Here is a 15,046-nt window from a genome sequence, read left to right as displayed (position 1 = left end):
ATAGACAAGTTCCTGGAGTCCTAGAAATCAACTAGGAAGTCAACTAATCCTGAACTATTGTAGAGACATGCTTGCAGGTTTGGGGAGGAAGCCGTGCAGGAGCGTGGGAGGACGCCCCACCTGTTGGTGCGGGAGGCCTCCTCCCCACCCCCCCCCCCCCCGCCCTTATGTGTGATTGGCTGGGCTGCACTTGCACTGCAGCCCCAGCAACCTCGAGGGTGAGGCAGGGCAGGGCAGCAGGAACTTTCCAGTCTGTGGTGGTGGCAGATGCCAGCCACCCCCCCCCCCACCATGGCGCTGGCCGGGAAGCAGGATGCTGTGGCCAGCAGCAGAGGACGCATCCGGTGCCCCTGAGTGGCCGGCTGTGATGGGCGGGATGAATGACTGATTCACAGCCCAAGCTGTGAAGGCCGGCAGCAGGCGGTTCTGGGATCCGATGCAGGCAGAATGCACACATTCCACCTGCAATTAACGCCAAAGTCTGAGCTGGTGTTGGCGCTGTCACCAAGGCGTCTACAAGGCAAAGAGAGGCAAGCAAGGAAGCAAGTAAGGAGGCAAGAAAGGAAGCACCCCTAAAGAAAAATAAAGAAGTTGTTCATTCCCAGTCCGCCTCCGATTCTTTCCCATGGTCTCCTTGCTACAGGCAGCAAAAAACTGTAAATCATATGTTGCTTTTTTGTAGGTGCCCCAGCTTTCAAGAAAATCTCATACACACACCAGGTAGATGGGAAATCGGAACAATGTGACAGATTTCATCCTTTTGGCTCTTACCGAGAACCAGGAGCTGAGGAAAATACTTTTTGCTGCATTCCTAATCATGTATATAATCACAGTGCTGGAAAGTCTACTCATTGTGGAGACCATGATTACAAGTCAGAGTCCGAGGTCACCTATGTACTTTTTTCTCACCTTCCTGTCCTTTCTGGATGTCACCTACTCTTCCTTCATTGCCCCCAAGTTGATCGTGGACTCCCTCTCTGAGAGCTCTGCCATCTCCCTCCAGGCTGCATGACCCAGCTCTTTGCAGAGCATTTCTTTGGTGGTGTGGGGATCATCCTGCTCATCGTGATGGCCTGTGACTGCTACATGGCCACCTGCAAGCCCCTACACTATACAGCATCATGAGTCCTGGAGTGTGCTGCCTGATGGTGGGAGGGGCCTGGGTGGGCGGATCCATGCACGCAACAATACAGCTTCTCTTCATGTACAGAATACCCTTCTGTGGCCCCAATGTCATAGATTACTTTATGTGTGACTTGTTTCACTTACTGAAAATTGCCTGCATGGACACTTGGACTCTGGGTCTCTTAGTCATCCTCAACAGTGGGGTGATGTGCATGGCCATCTTCCTCATCCTAATTGCCTCCTACGTAGCCATCCTCTGCTCCCTGAAATCTTACAGCTCTGAAGGGAGGCACAAAGCCCTCTCCACCTGTGGCTCCCCCTCACGGTGGTCATGTTGTCCTTCATGCCATGTATATTATTGTATGTGAGACCTGTGGCTATAGACAAGGTGATGGTCATGTCTGATTCAATCATCACTCCCATGCTGAATCCCTTGATCTACACACTAAGGAACACAGAGGTGAAAACTGCCATGAAGAAACTTTGGATGAAGCAGGGTACTTCAGTTGGCAGCTAACTCTCATGATAAGAACCGTTCCTGTTTCCCAGAAGGACTAGTGGTTGTTTCACAAATGGGTGAGAATTAAGTTGTCCATTCTCACAAGGGAACTTTGAAATTTAAAAAAGTTTAAAAATCTGTGTTGTATCTTATGATGTGAGCAACATGGAGTTTGTGATGCCCTCTTGCTTGATGTCCTGCTTCGTTTTCCATTACCTTAGAATCCCCTCACCCTGCCCTGGAATTTTCTGATCCATCTTGCTACTGCCTCTACCCCTCCCAGCACATTGTGAGCCCTCCCCTCTCTCAAAAAACTGTGCAACTCTTTCCTCTACTTAGGGTTTTGCTTCTCTGTCTGAAAACGAACCCTCATCTTCCTCCAGTTGTCATTTCTCTCTGACTTCTGTCCTCGGTTAAGAAATTAAACCTTATCTTAAGGTTTGGCTTAAGAAAACCAAACCCCATGGTTCAGTTGTAGAAGCCTTTCCTCCTTCCCTGCTTCTCCAACCCAACACTTTCACTGCATCAGTAACTCTGATCAAAAGTAAAAATACCTTGTATGACCACAATTGACTTTCACTATTTTCTATCTATTTGCACCCCTGCCCCAGGGATGGATATGCATGAGAGATGAACTTTGCATTTGTTTATTCTTGGTCCCCTATTAGTTTTCTCTTGTTGTTTTTTTTTTTTTTTTTTTTTTTTTTTTTTTGTGTGTGTGTGTGTGTGTGTTTGTTTTTCACCAGGGATTGAACCCAGAGAAGCTAAACCACTGAGCCACATCTCCAGTCTTTTTTATTATTATGTTGTTTTTGAGACAGAGCCTTACTAAGTTTTTAGTGTCTCACTAAGTTGTTGAGGCTCACTTTGAACTTGCAACCCTCCTGTCTCAGCCTCCTGATCCACTTGGATTACAGGCATGTACCACCATGCCCCACCTGACTAGACTTTTAATAGCTATCTGATAAATGCTTATAAAAGACAAGAACCATTTAAAAAAATAACAGAATGCATATAGTTAGGGGGAAAAAGAAGACAATGATTAAGTAACAGAGAAAAATAAACAGAGAAACCAATAGAACAAGTTTATGGAGGTGGAAGGCTATCATTTTGGAAGCTACTTCATATTGAGTAAGTCTGAGAAGAATTCTATTAGCAGGCTCAGCTGATTTTTATTCCATTGAGAGTTCATCAGGACAAGTGATTCAAGTTTGATACCAGGATTACCTAGTCAGGAAAACTTCCAACTGTAAAATAAGAAATGTAAAACTAAAGCTAATATTATACTCTTTATTCTATTGATCTTTATACAGTCATTAATCCTATCAGATTATATAAATATAAATGTAAGAACTTTAAGATCCTTTATAATATTCACATTATTATAATAATTAAAACCATCTTATGGTTTTCATAAAAATCACAATAATCACATTTTTGTGGAATTTTTTCTTTGCTGTTAATAAATGGAAAAAATAAATAAACATAAAGTCATACTGTACTCTGAAGTATTCAAGAAGTTATTCCAAAGTGAACTCTACAATTGAAAGTTAAGAGAAAAATGGAAGCTCAATACAAAACCTTTGCAGAACTTGGAAAGACAATGCTCAACTCTTGTATAGCACACCATATGAAAGAATGTTTTAACTTTGTATCACTTTAAAGCAGTAACAATAGCCTGTATTCCTCTGGGGTTTCAAGAAGGGCTGAACACAGATGTACTGACAATACCTTGCCTGCATTTGAGATCCCTCTTCTCTCCATTCTCTAAATGGATCCTTATATTCAACTCACTGATCTTATATAGTTCCTTGACAATGCCCCAGTCATTCCTGTGTCAGAGTCAGACCTTTCTCTCTCTGGCATTTTTATCCCACTAATCTTCATGTGGCCATCTCCTTTTCATCATTTTTGTCAGTCGCTGGTGCTCATCATTCCTATTAAACTTATTCACTTCAAAAAGGTAGGATTTGCTGTGTGAAAACCTAAATTCCTTTTCTCTTGTGATGAAAGTGAGAAAGCCTTTTGATATCATAGTCAAGCCTGGAGGCCAGGGTAGTCTTAGGAGGCAAGATGTTCTTCTCATTCTGAAGCCCTGTACTGCTTATTCAGGTACTAACCTTCTACCTTCTAAGGCAGTGGACTCCTCTGGTTCACAGGTAGAGTAAGGGGATGGAGACTGATTTTTGCAGTGTGCCCCAAAATAGCATGATCAACAGCCACCCTCTTGGGTCTACATCGCCCCTCTGTCACCCAGTTATTTGAAGTGACTGGTGCTGAAATTACTTCAAAATTATTCTTTCCTATTATCTGTTGACACTGTAAGTAATGATTCTTCCTAATTCTTTCCTAAATCCTGAAGGTTATTTATTAATTAATTTATTTTGAAAAGAATCCTCAAACCTAAATGTAGAGATAGGGAAATAAAAATGGCCCTTTTCACCATAAAGATCACAAAATGACTCTACTGGAGCTGCCTTGGGTATTTTATGAAATCACCTTGACTTCTTCTAACCCAGTTGGAAACTGATCTTCAAACATCATTTTCATCCACCCACACCTCAGCTTTCCTCTTCATCTCTAAAATTTGTCCTTGTTCAATTTGCTTAGAAGTTTTCCATTTTCAGACAAGTTTAAATTTACAAAAGTTTGTCTCTAAAAGGTATCTTTACAGTGAATGCAAAGAAATGATTATTGCATTAAAATAATGTACTGCCCCTTTCTAAATGAAAATGAATTTTCTCAAGATCCACTGTTGATATAAACAAGTCATTCATGAACCAACACTTCTCATGTTTTAATATGTAAAATTTTAAAGTCTGACTAGACATAGTGCATGTGAAATTACAAAGTGTGTCCAGATCACACTGCCTATGTCCATACCAAAGGACCTTATGCAGGTATGAATTTGCAAAACTAGGAGAAGAATTTAAACCCTTGGTCAATGTGTAAAGTGGGAAAATGGTTTGTGAAAATAGCTTTGGAAAACCCTTGTGGTGATGTGCCTGCTGCTCACTTCAAATGGATGTGTGTGTGTGTGTGTTTGTGTGTGTGTGCGTGTGTGTGTGTGTACCTGCATGTTTGTTCTGAGAGCATAGAAGCTTCCCCACTAATGGTCTCAGGAGACTGAAATCAGAAACACCTAGGTAGAAAGAGTCACTGGTCAATTTAGGAAAAAAAAAAATAATAATCAGGTGATTATGAGGTTTGCTGGTGACATCAACCTACACTGTTTCTATATTGATAGACTTTCTCAGGATAAGACATTCATGGTCTGACAAAGGGAGTCATTGTAGTGGTTTAGGTACCAGCCCCCAAAGAGTCACAACATTTTAAAGGCTTAAGGATGCATCACCAGGAATCACAAGAATACATTTTCCATTCACATCAAAAAAACTATAATAGAAACACCAAGGTAGGTGTCTTGAAAATACTTGGGTAAAAAAATCCCAAAAAGGAAGGGAAAAAAGAGAATTTTAAAATCTGCCACGTCCATACACAAGTGAGCCAGCTTATTAAGAAACCAAGACAAGCAAGAGTTTTCTGCCTCCTGAATAATTCTCTCCTTTGTTCACTCAGACTTCACCATCCAGTTTTCCTTTGTAATGCTTTTGTGCCTCAATGGAAGGAAATTTTGACAGTTGGAAAATAACACATCTTGGACATTTTAGTTTATTTTTAAAAATTTTGTGTGTGTTTTTAATTGACACGTAATAATTTCATGGCATTACATTGTACAAGGTGATATTTCAACGTGTAATGACCAGAACATTGTAACTGGTATATCTATCACTCAAACATTTATTATTTCTTTGTTCTGCAATCATTCAAAATCTTCCCTATTAGTGATTCAGAAATAGACAATTGTTGTCAACCATAGTTCCCTTGTTGTGCTGTAGGGGAGTGTGGATGGAGAGAGGGTGGTTCATAGATACATGGGTTCATTTGGATGGGTTTTAAATTTCTGATAGAGGACTTGTTCAAAATCCATGGGAATTGGGATTGTGCTATCTAATAACAACAGAAAATTCATGAAACTTTCTGAATTTTCATTCAGACATTGATAAAATATTTTCACATACTATATTATTTGATGCATCAGAGAGAGGCAAGTAATAAAGTTTTATTTTATGATGTCCTGCTTATGTAAGATGCAGTTAAACTTAAATATAATAACCCTTGTAGGACTAGAGTCAAGTGTTTAAAAACAGAATTGGAAGACTAAAATCATAAAAAACTGAATATTATTCTAGGAAGGGTATAAACAAAGTTGCCACTTGCCAGTATGGAACTGAGAACTTTCACAGATATACTCCTTGGCATGTCAAAGTCTCCTCTGTCACCAATTGCCTATGTCAAAGTGATTGCAAGTCTTTGTGGAACACAATGACATTTTATGTTCAGTTGACAGAAATGCCCATTTACATACAAAGCACATCACCTGTTTGTTCATGAGCCTAAGTCACTTAGAGTGGTACGTCTGGGTGCCAATGTGGTTTCACTCCTCTGCTCAGGTATAGAAACAGCATGACCATATTTGATTGTGAGTTTATGAGGTGGATGGGGTGAGTGTGCATTATGCACACAGATTAGATGAGTTTCAAAATGAAAATATGTCAAAATGAGAAGCGCTTAAAACACATTTATACAATGCTAAAAGACCAAAGGTGAGAAGCATTAGACTGGAACATTACTTCCAGGTTATCTAAAGTTAAAATTTTAAGAAACTATTAACAGAGAAAAATAAGCATTTCTTTCTTCATTTCTGGAAACTAAATAAACAGAACAGCTGAGAAGTTAAGTTACTAAGGGCAGTGACACAGAGATATCCTGAAACTCCATCACTTCCTGTATATTTTCATATAGTCAAATATGAGTACCAAAAAAGCTCTTTCTACCTGGGGAAAAACTGCCACTTTTCTTTCATCTTATTTCTTTTTTTACATTGATCTTTCTCCTCCCTCTGCATCTTCCAGCTGTCAAACCCTCTCAGGGCCTCCTCCCTCTCTTTTGTGAAGAGCAATGTGAAATATGCCACCACTCCAACCTCAAGAGACAGGCTGGCTGACTCTCTCAAACTCATCCAAATTATGGGTTCCTCCTCCATCTCTATTCACTGAATTTTGAGAGACTTTCTATGTAAGGCATAGGTTTCCATTGGACTTTCATTTTTTATAGGAGTTTGAGCATGTATCACTCCATACTTCCTCAGTGAAATAGGAAATTTCCAGAGTAGCATTTTGTAGGAGCATTCTCTCTAATTTTTGGGTTGACAGGACAACAATTTTAGCTCTGTCCAGTTTCTTATGGATTACTCTTATGACCACTTTCAAAGGGACTAGATTAAAATTTGGGAAAGGTATTACTATATACAAATGTACATCACAATCATTTTGTGATTTGTCAGGTATAAAATATATATATATATTACAGAGGATTGGATGAGATTATGATTTATGCACACACACATACACAGAGATCTTGTTTATCACTAATATTTTATCTTTCTATTACATGTAATAAAAACTAAACTGGTGAGAGAGTATACATTAGAATTCTCATATACCATTCATCAAGTAAAGTCATACTTTGCTACACCATAATTTTTTCATGGCATTTTTCACTTCTGCATTTTTCAGAGTATAGATCAAAGGATTCGGTAAAGGTGTCCCAATTGTGTAAAATACAGCCACCATCTTGTCTATTGGAGAGGTGGGTGGTAGATGAGTATATATAAATATACATGGACAAAAAAATATGACAACAACAATAAAGTGGGAGGTGCATGTGGAAAGGGCTTTTCATCTTCCTTCTGCATTGTGGTTTCTCAGAGAATATAGGATAACAATATAGGACATATGTAAGATTGTGAAACTCACCATGCAAATGACTCCACTGTTAGAAACAACTAGCAAATTTATTACATAAGTGTCCATGCAGGCAAGTTTCAACAAGGGCTGCAAATCACAGAAATAATGATCAATCACATTGGGGCCACAGAAGGGCAATCTCAAAGTCAGGAAAATCTGTGCTGAGAAATGGATGCAAGATCCCACCCAGGTCAGAATCACCAACACACCACAGACTCGCTGGCTCATGATGGTTGTGTATCACAGGGGCTTACAAATGGCCACATAGCGATCAAAGGCCATGAGGATGAGCACAAATATCTCCATGCAGCCAAAGAAATGGGCTGCAAAAACTTGAGTCATGCACTCACTGTAGGAAATAGTCTTCTTCTGAGAAATGGTATCCACAATCAGTCTAGGGGCTGAGGTTGTAGAGAAGCAAGCATCAGCAAAGGACAGGTAGAAAAGGAAAAAAATACATGGAACTCCCAAGTGTCTGGCTTCTTTTAATGGTCACCAATAAGAAAGTTCCCCAGCAGAGTCATGAGGCAAAGAATCAAGAAGATCCCAAATACTGCCTTCTGCATGCCAGCATCTTGTATCAGTCCAAACAGAATGAATTCAGTCACACTGCCATTATACATCACCAGGTGAGTGCCTGTGGGCAGCATGCAGTTGACAAATGTTTAGCTTGCATAAAGAAAAAAAAAAAAAACAGACATCTTTAAAAGATCAGTATGCTGATATATAAATTCTTTGATTCTACTATGTGCATTTGTTTGTGGTGAGACAAAATTCCCTGGCATCTATTAAGACTGTGATGTTCTCAACTCTTCTAGATTTCTCTGTTGGCACCAACACTCACTGGGTTGGAGCTAATTTTTTTTTTTTTTTTTTTGCATTTGGAAAATAAAAGAAAAATGTCCTTCAACTATATTGGTTCTTAATTAGATTGAGATCTGCGGAATTTGTTCTTTCCTTGGATGAGTGATTGATTTGCAACTCAGCCTTCCTATATCAAAAATGGAAGGCAAATACTTATTCTACTTTATTCTGGTCTCAAAAATTTTAAAAAAGGTTTCATATCCACTTATATAAACACATCTATGTACATATTTCTTGTATCATAATTTTAACTCTGCACTTTGAAATCTTTAAAACACTATTCCATAACATTAAGAATTAATAATACTGGAGTATCCTACCCAACAAAACTCTTCTCAGTTAATTTCACTCATTTGTGTGTCCATTTTATCTTCTGTCCCATTAGTATCTTGGATTCAATACATTCTCTAAAATCTGTTTTCACAACCTCTTACCAATGCACCTTGGTTTAAGAAATCCGTTTACTGATGGTTATGCTACTTTAAGGAAGTGCATGCTAAAGTGTCTTGGATAATACTTCAAGAGGGCATATTAGAAAGAAACTACTCTTTACTCTCTTGATTATACACTTATATTTATTTCATACAATGTTGGTGGGATTGCAATTTGGTACAGTCACTCTGGAAACAGTATGAAGATTCCTTAGAAAACTTGGAATGTAACCACCATTTGAGTCAGCTATCTCACCCCTTGGTCTATACCCAAAGGACTTAAAATCAGCATACTACAGTGACACAGCCACACCAATGTTTATAGCAGCTCAATTCATAGTAGCTAGATTGTGGAACCAACATAGATGACCTTAAATAGATGAATGGATAAAGAAACTGTGGTATATAAACACAATTGAATATTATTCAGCCATAAAAAAGAATAAAATTATGGCATTTGCAGGTAAATTGATGGAGTTGGAGAATATCATCTTAAGTGAAATAAATCAATCCCCAAAATCCAAAGACCAATTGATTTCTCTGATAGGTGGATCATGATACATAGCAGGCATGGGATGTCGTAAGGGAAGAAAGGAGGAATGTGAATTGTGTAGAGGGAAATGAAGGGTAGGGAGGGGGTGGGAAGAAAAAAAGATGGTAGAATGAGACAAACATCATTACTCTATGTACATGTATGATTACACAAACGTTGTTACTCTACTTCATGTACAGTCAGAGAAATGAGTAGTTGTACCCCATTTGTATACAATGAATAATAAATGAATAACTAAATGAAGCAAAAAATGTTTCATTAGAATACTGAGTTTTTCTACCTGTGATTTTTTTTGGGGGGTGTGCTGGGGATGGAACCCAGGGCCTTATGCTTACAAGGCAAGCACTCTACCAACTGAGCTATCTCCCCAGCTCCTCTACCTATGATTTTTAACCTGGTATAAGTTTTCTCATAGGTCTATAATCTGGGAAGTGCTTTGTGAAAATCATATAATGCCCCTCTTACACATATATACTGAATTCCCTAGAACATTGTTTTCTAAAAACATTACTTTAAAAACATTTCCATAATTCCAACATAAAATTTTACATTTTTACTATATCAGGAGCTTGTTAATTGTATGATTACATGGTTCATTAATTATATTATTAAAATAATCACAGTGTCACTTATAGTATGATTTACATTTAGAATCATGCAAATAAATATTCTCTTTTTATACTTAACATAGCTTAATTACCTATTGTATAGTGTTTTGATGTATAAATCTTTGAAAAACTTTTACTTTGACTTTTATCTCCTGGAAAAATGATAATAATACTTTTCCAAGTGCAATATTATTGCACAAATGCTACAGATAATCATTGTTATTAATATCTATTGTAAACTCTACTTTGAACATTTTGTATCACTGTACTCACTCACTACATTTATTATAGAATAAATCATGTTATGATGAAATATTCAAAGTAAACTGAGGAATTTGAGAAGAAAAATTGAAATATTGCTGGGAATGGTGGCACACAACTCTAATTTCAGTGCATCAGGGGACTGAGGAGGATTGCCAAGGTCAAGGTCAGCCTGGGTAACTTAGTGTGACCCTATCTCAAAACTAATACTAAAAAGAGCTGGAATGCAGCTCAATAATAGGGTACCACTGGATTAATACTTAGTACTGAAATAAAAATTTCATTCCAAGTCCTTTACATCTATAGGCTCACTCTCCATAAATAAGTGTTTTTATTTTTTATATCTACTTACAGAGACATTCACAATTTTATTTGCAAATGTGCATATCTCTGTATCCTTATTTTATGTACAAATATGAAATGTGTTTCAATGTTGATTATTTTTCAGAAAACTTGAAAAGCATGCCAGAAATGTATTATTTTGTGACATTATCATCTTAACAGCCTAACAGAAATAAAATTATATTTCATTATAGTCATATACTCTTCATCAATAAAGTTTACATTTGTACACATGCATTTCCTTAAATTATTACTCTTATAATATTCTTGAACTTTTTGTCAGATTATTATTAGAAATTTTAATACTTTACATGAGTGGATATTAAACTAACAAAAATAACTATATTTCTTAGTTATAAATTCTAAATTTGATTTTGGTCTGTGTTCTATTATTTCTCTTTTACTGTGATGTTTTCCACTTTGCCAGTTTTCCCATTTTAACATAATTCTTTGTTTTAAAATATTATAACACTTGTAGTTAATCTCCATTTTTCTATAAAAGTTTTTTGCTTGAATTCCTGAATCAAAATTATCTAAAACTTCTGAGAGAAATAGGAAAAATGTTCACCTGGTCTTATCAACTTTTATGAGTACTAAATTAAATGTAGATATATTTATCAATCATTTAAGCCACCATATGATTGATATTAGAAAAAGTAGATATCCTCTGAAGCTAGGAATGGCAGCACCTAATATTTTTTAATACATATAAAAAGGAAATGAATTAAAAGTTTATAATATCTTGACAATAGGAAACCCATGATGAGAGAAAAAGTCAATACAGTTCTTTTGTTGTGGAGAAGGGTAGAATTCAGAGATATGACAATCAAAAGAGTGGGCAAATTTAGGATGAGGCCAATCAAACCAAATTTTAATGTAAATGAGTAGGAAAAATCTTGAACTAATACATCAGTACAAAATCTCTAGTAATCCAGACTCCAAAGATACAGTACAAAAGCTTTGAAAGCAATTTGTCATTCTAGTAACAGTTCATGAAAGCCAGATTATGAAGTTTGGATACCTTGTCATTGGTAACCTATAAAATCTGAAGCATTAAGCATGAGATCAGCTTTTATTAAGATTTACTCAGCACAAGGAACAAAATTGTCCAGTTATTTAATGTATTTAACAGGTTATGTTTGAGGGCACTTTGAAGAGCTTATATATAATGACGACTCTATCTCCAGAAAAATTTCAGAGTTCAAGTTAAGATATCTCTCTTTCTGTCCCCTGCACTTAAAAACTTGGTGAAACACAAAAAAGTGATTTCACTGTGGCACCAATAAAATACAGCTTGGCCCTGCAGCCTGCAGGGATGCAAAATATGATCCATTACAATTTCAGACTTGCTACTTCCTTTCTTAAGAGAAGGACCAGATTTGCTCTTTCTCAACAGCTCTCTGTAAGAGATTGCAAAACTAAAGATCTTTCATCTACTTTTACTTATTGGTTCTTTTTAGTTATACATGGCCATAGAATCCATTTTGACATAATTGTAGAATCATGGAATATATCTTGTTCTAATTCAAACCCCAGTACCTCTCCTTCCCCTTCCCTCTCTCCACTCTCTGCTCCTTTCCCTCAATTAATCATTCTGCTGTTTATCTCTAGTTGTTTTTTAAATTAATTTCTTGTTCATATACACAATTTTATTTGCTTTAATGGGAACATTTTTATAGTCATAAAGCCCGGATATTATTCCTTTTGCATAGTATTTGTACTTCAGTTCTAAAGTGATTTTGGTGCATACCTATGTGAGTTTTCATTGAGAATTATTAACACACATGCAAAAGAAATTTATGCTGAAATTTCACAAATGTCCATATTTTCAGTGTCCATTCCTAGCATCCTTCAAGATCCTACAGGTTCTTACTAGGATATCTGTTCTGTGGTATAGAAGGACCCAAATTCAGATATTCCATCTTCTTACTTTTGACATTCTCTCCCCCCCTTTTTTTTTGCCTCCTTCTTATTCTCTAAATGAGAAAGTGGTAACATTAAAAATACAATAATTAATATATGCAATAAAAATGTTTCTATGCTATTCAAACACAATAGTTGAGGTGCTTGCTATGACTTTCAAACCCCCATTCCCTGTAGCACTTACTTGTCCTTTATCCTCCCAATGCTTCCCCTTATACATGCTCCAATCATGTCTAAATTTTCTACCCTCATAAATACACCCACAGGCTCATTCCCTGAATCTTCCATACCTCAGAGTGTGATGGACTTAACTCTTCTGTAATCTCCACTCTCCACTTCTCTTTGGATAGAGCACCCAATTCAAATACCATCTCCTCAGCAAAACCTCCCCAGAGTTCTCCAGTCAAATGAATTTCTTAGTAACAGTCTTGTTAAATTCTTTGTTTATTGAATCAGGTAATCCCCAGTATATCCTTCTCTCACTCTTGTTTTACCATTTTGCATTCATTTCATTTTACCATACCTTGTAAGGCAGTCTTGTGCTATTTCAACTTGTACACTTTAGAATAACCTGGGAGACAGAATTTAGCACAGAACAATCAGAGAAGACCCAGGACCAGAACACAGACCTTTTTGTTGCATGGAAATCTCTTAACACTCAGTCCCCACTGCCATGTGAACTGTCACATCCCATCTATCCTGGTGGAGCCAGCGCAGAATCAAGAAACCATAAACAGACAGCAAGGAAAACCATGTAAAACATTCAGGACATTTCATAGTTATTAAAGGACTGCAGTCTTCAGGATGGGTCAAAGAGACCAGCATTTTACAGGTGTATCTGAAAATAATAGTGAGAGGGATAAAAAGGTTGGAGAACATATTGATGATATGCATTATAATACAAGTAGTTAAAAATAAAATGACTTACCAAAATCTGCATAAATTTAAAAATGTTTTGAAGTCAGTAGAGAGGATTTAAATAAAAAGTATTTTTGCACGTTTTAATTTTGAATTAGAATTTTTAAGTACAATTTATACATAATAAATGCAGCATTTTTAAGTGCACAGATGAGTTTTGAAAAATATATGGAACCATGTAACCACCACTGTGCTGATGGAAAATTGTCAATTTTACTAAACTGTTGAAGGAGCCGAGTTTTGGCTCTCTGTTCTTCTCATTGTTATATTCTATTTCTTTGCCTTCTGCTATTTATTTATTTATTGTTACAAGGTTCTTTCTGAGTATGATGATTCTTTCTGTGATTCTTTCCTACCACCAATGGATGCTGTTAATCTTTGGAGGTCTGTGGCTTTAGTAACATCCCTACCCCCACCTCATTTTCACTTGGCATTCTCTCTGAGCATATGTTAGTCTTGGTGTTTGTATTTTTTCTCATTATAAGGTCACATTTACCTTGGATTAGAATTCAGTGTAATAACCTCCTCTTATTTGGTTATTTGCAAATATATTATTTGCAAATAAGGACATATTCATAGGTACAGGCATTTAGTTTTCAGTATCTTTTTGGGAAAATACAGTTAAATCTATAAATCTTGTTGAGGAAAAAAATACTGTGTCTCTTCAAATTTCCTCCATAGCTCTTCTGGGGTCTCTGCTCCAACTCTTTTTCTAGATATGACCCTGCTTCAGTACAAAGCCCTGATTCCCCACCTGCTCATGCCCAGAATCAACAAGCACTTCCAGAATAAAACCAGACACAGAATAAGTCACTTCAGTGAAATTCCCATCTTCTTGGAGTCAGACCCTTTTCAGTGGTGGTTTACTCAGCAATTCACCAGTACCTTATATGGTGATTTCTCCCACTATCTGGCATTTTTAGTTGTTCATGACATAAACATTTGGACCACAAATAATATGCACTTTCTAAATTTTGTCATTTATTTACTTTAGAGGTGTGATTTTGCTATGTTGCCCAGGCTGGTGTCCAATTCCAGGTGTCCAGTGATGAGTCCACCTCAGTCTTCTGAGTTGCTGGGACTATAAGCACATGTCACTATGCCTGCTACTTCCTGTACTTCAAAGCGGTGTCATTGGATTTCTTTGTTAGAGTGTAATATTAGTGGAAGTAACAATAAAACTCAAAATATGTACAAGTCCCCTTTCCATTTTATAATTCTATACTCCTGGAGGGGTTTCTACTATGTCTGAAGTGCTCAAAAATTGCCCTCTATTTCCCCTCCAAAATAAACAAAAATGTTTACCTTCTTGGTGATTGTGTTATGTGAAGGTGGGAAAAGATAGGAAATAATAAATAAAACAGAAAGTAAGTAGCTAGATAACAAATACCATAAAGAGAAAAAGGGAGACTGGGGATACAGGTCAGTGGTAGAACACTGGTTGAATGGTTTGTAAGGTCCTGGGTTTGATATTCAGAGCAAGAAGAAAAGGAAGAAAGAGAGAGGAGGAGAGAAGGAGAGAGGAAGGAGAGGAGGAGAGAGAGAGAGAAAACAGAGAGAAAGAGGAAAGAAAAACAGACGAGAGAGAGGAAGAAGAGAAAGAGAGAGAGAGAGAGAAAGAAAAAGAGAGAGAAGCGAAAGAAGGAAAAAAA

General features: G+C 37.0%; 2 pseudogenes; one reads left to right on the top strand and one right to left on the bottom strand.

Annotated features, from left to right (window-relative positions):
* Positions 1 to 724: 724 nt before the first annotated feature.
* On the top strand, positions 725 to 1,642 carry LOC124975775 (olfactory receptor 4C6-like; annotated as a pseudogene).
* Positions 1,643 to 7,206: 5,564 nt separating this feature from the next.
* LOC124975777 (olfactory receptor 4C11-like) lies at positions 7,207 to 8,117 on the bottom strand (annotated as a pseudogene).
* Between the last annotated feature and the right edge of the window lie 6,929 nt (positions 8,118 to 15,046).

This window comes from Sciurus carolinensis, unplaced genomic scaffold, assembly GCF_902686445.1.
Source record: "Sciurus carolinensis unplaced genomic scaffold, mSciCar1.2, whole genome shotgun sequence".
NCBI classification, from domain to species: Eukaryota; Metazoa; Chordata; class Mammalia; order Rodentia; family Sciuridae; genus Sciurus; species Sciurus carolinensis.
Note: the sequence above shows the minus strand (reverse complement) of the source record. Positions and strands in the feature narration are given on the sequence as shown.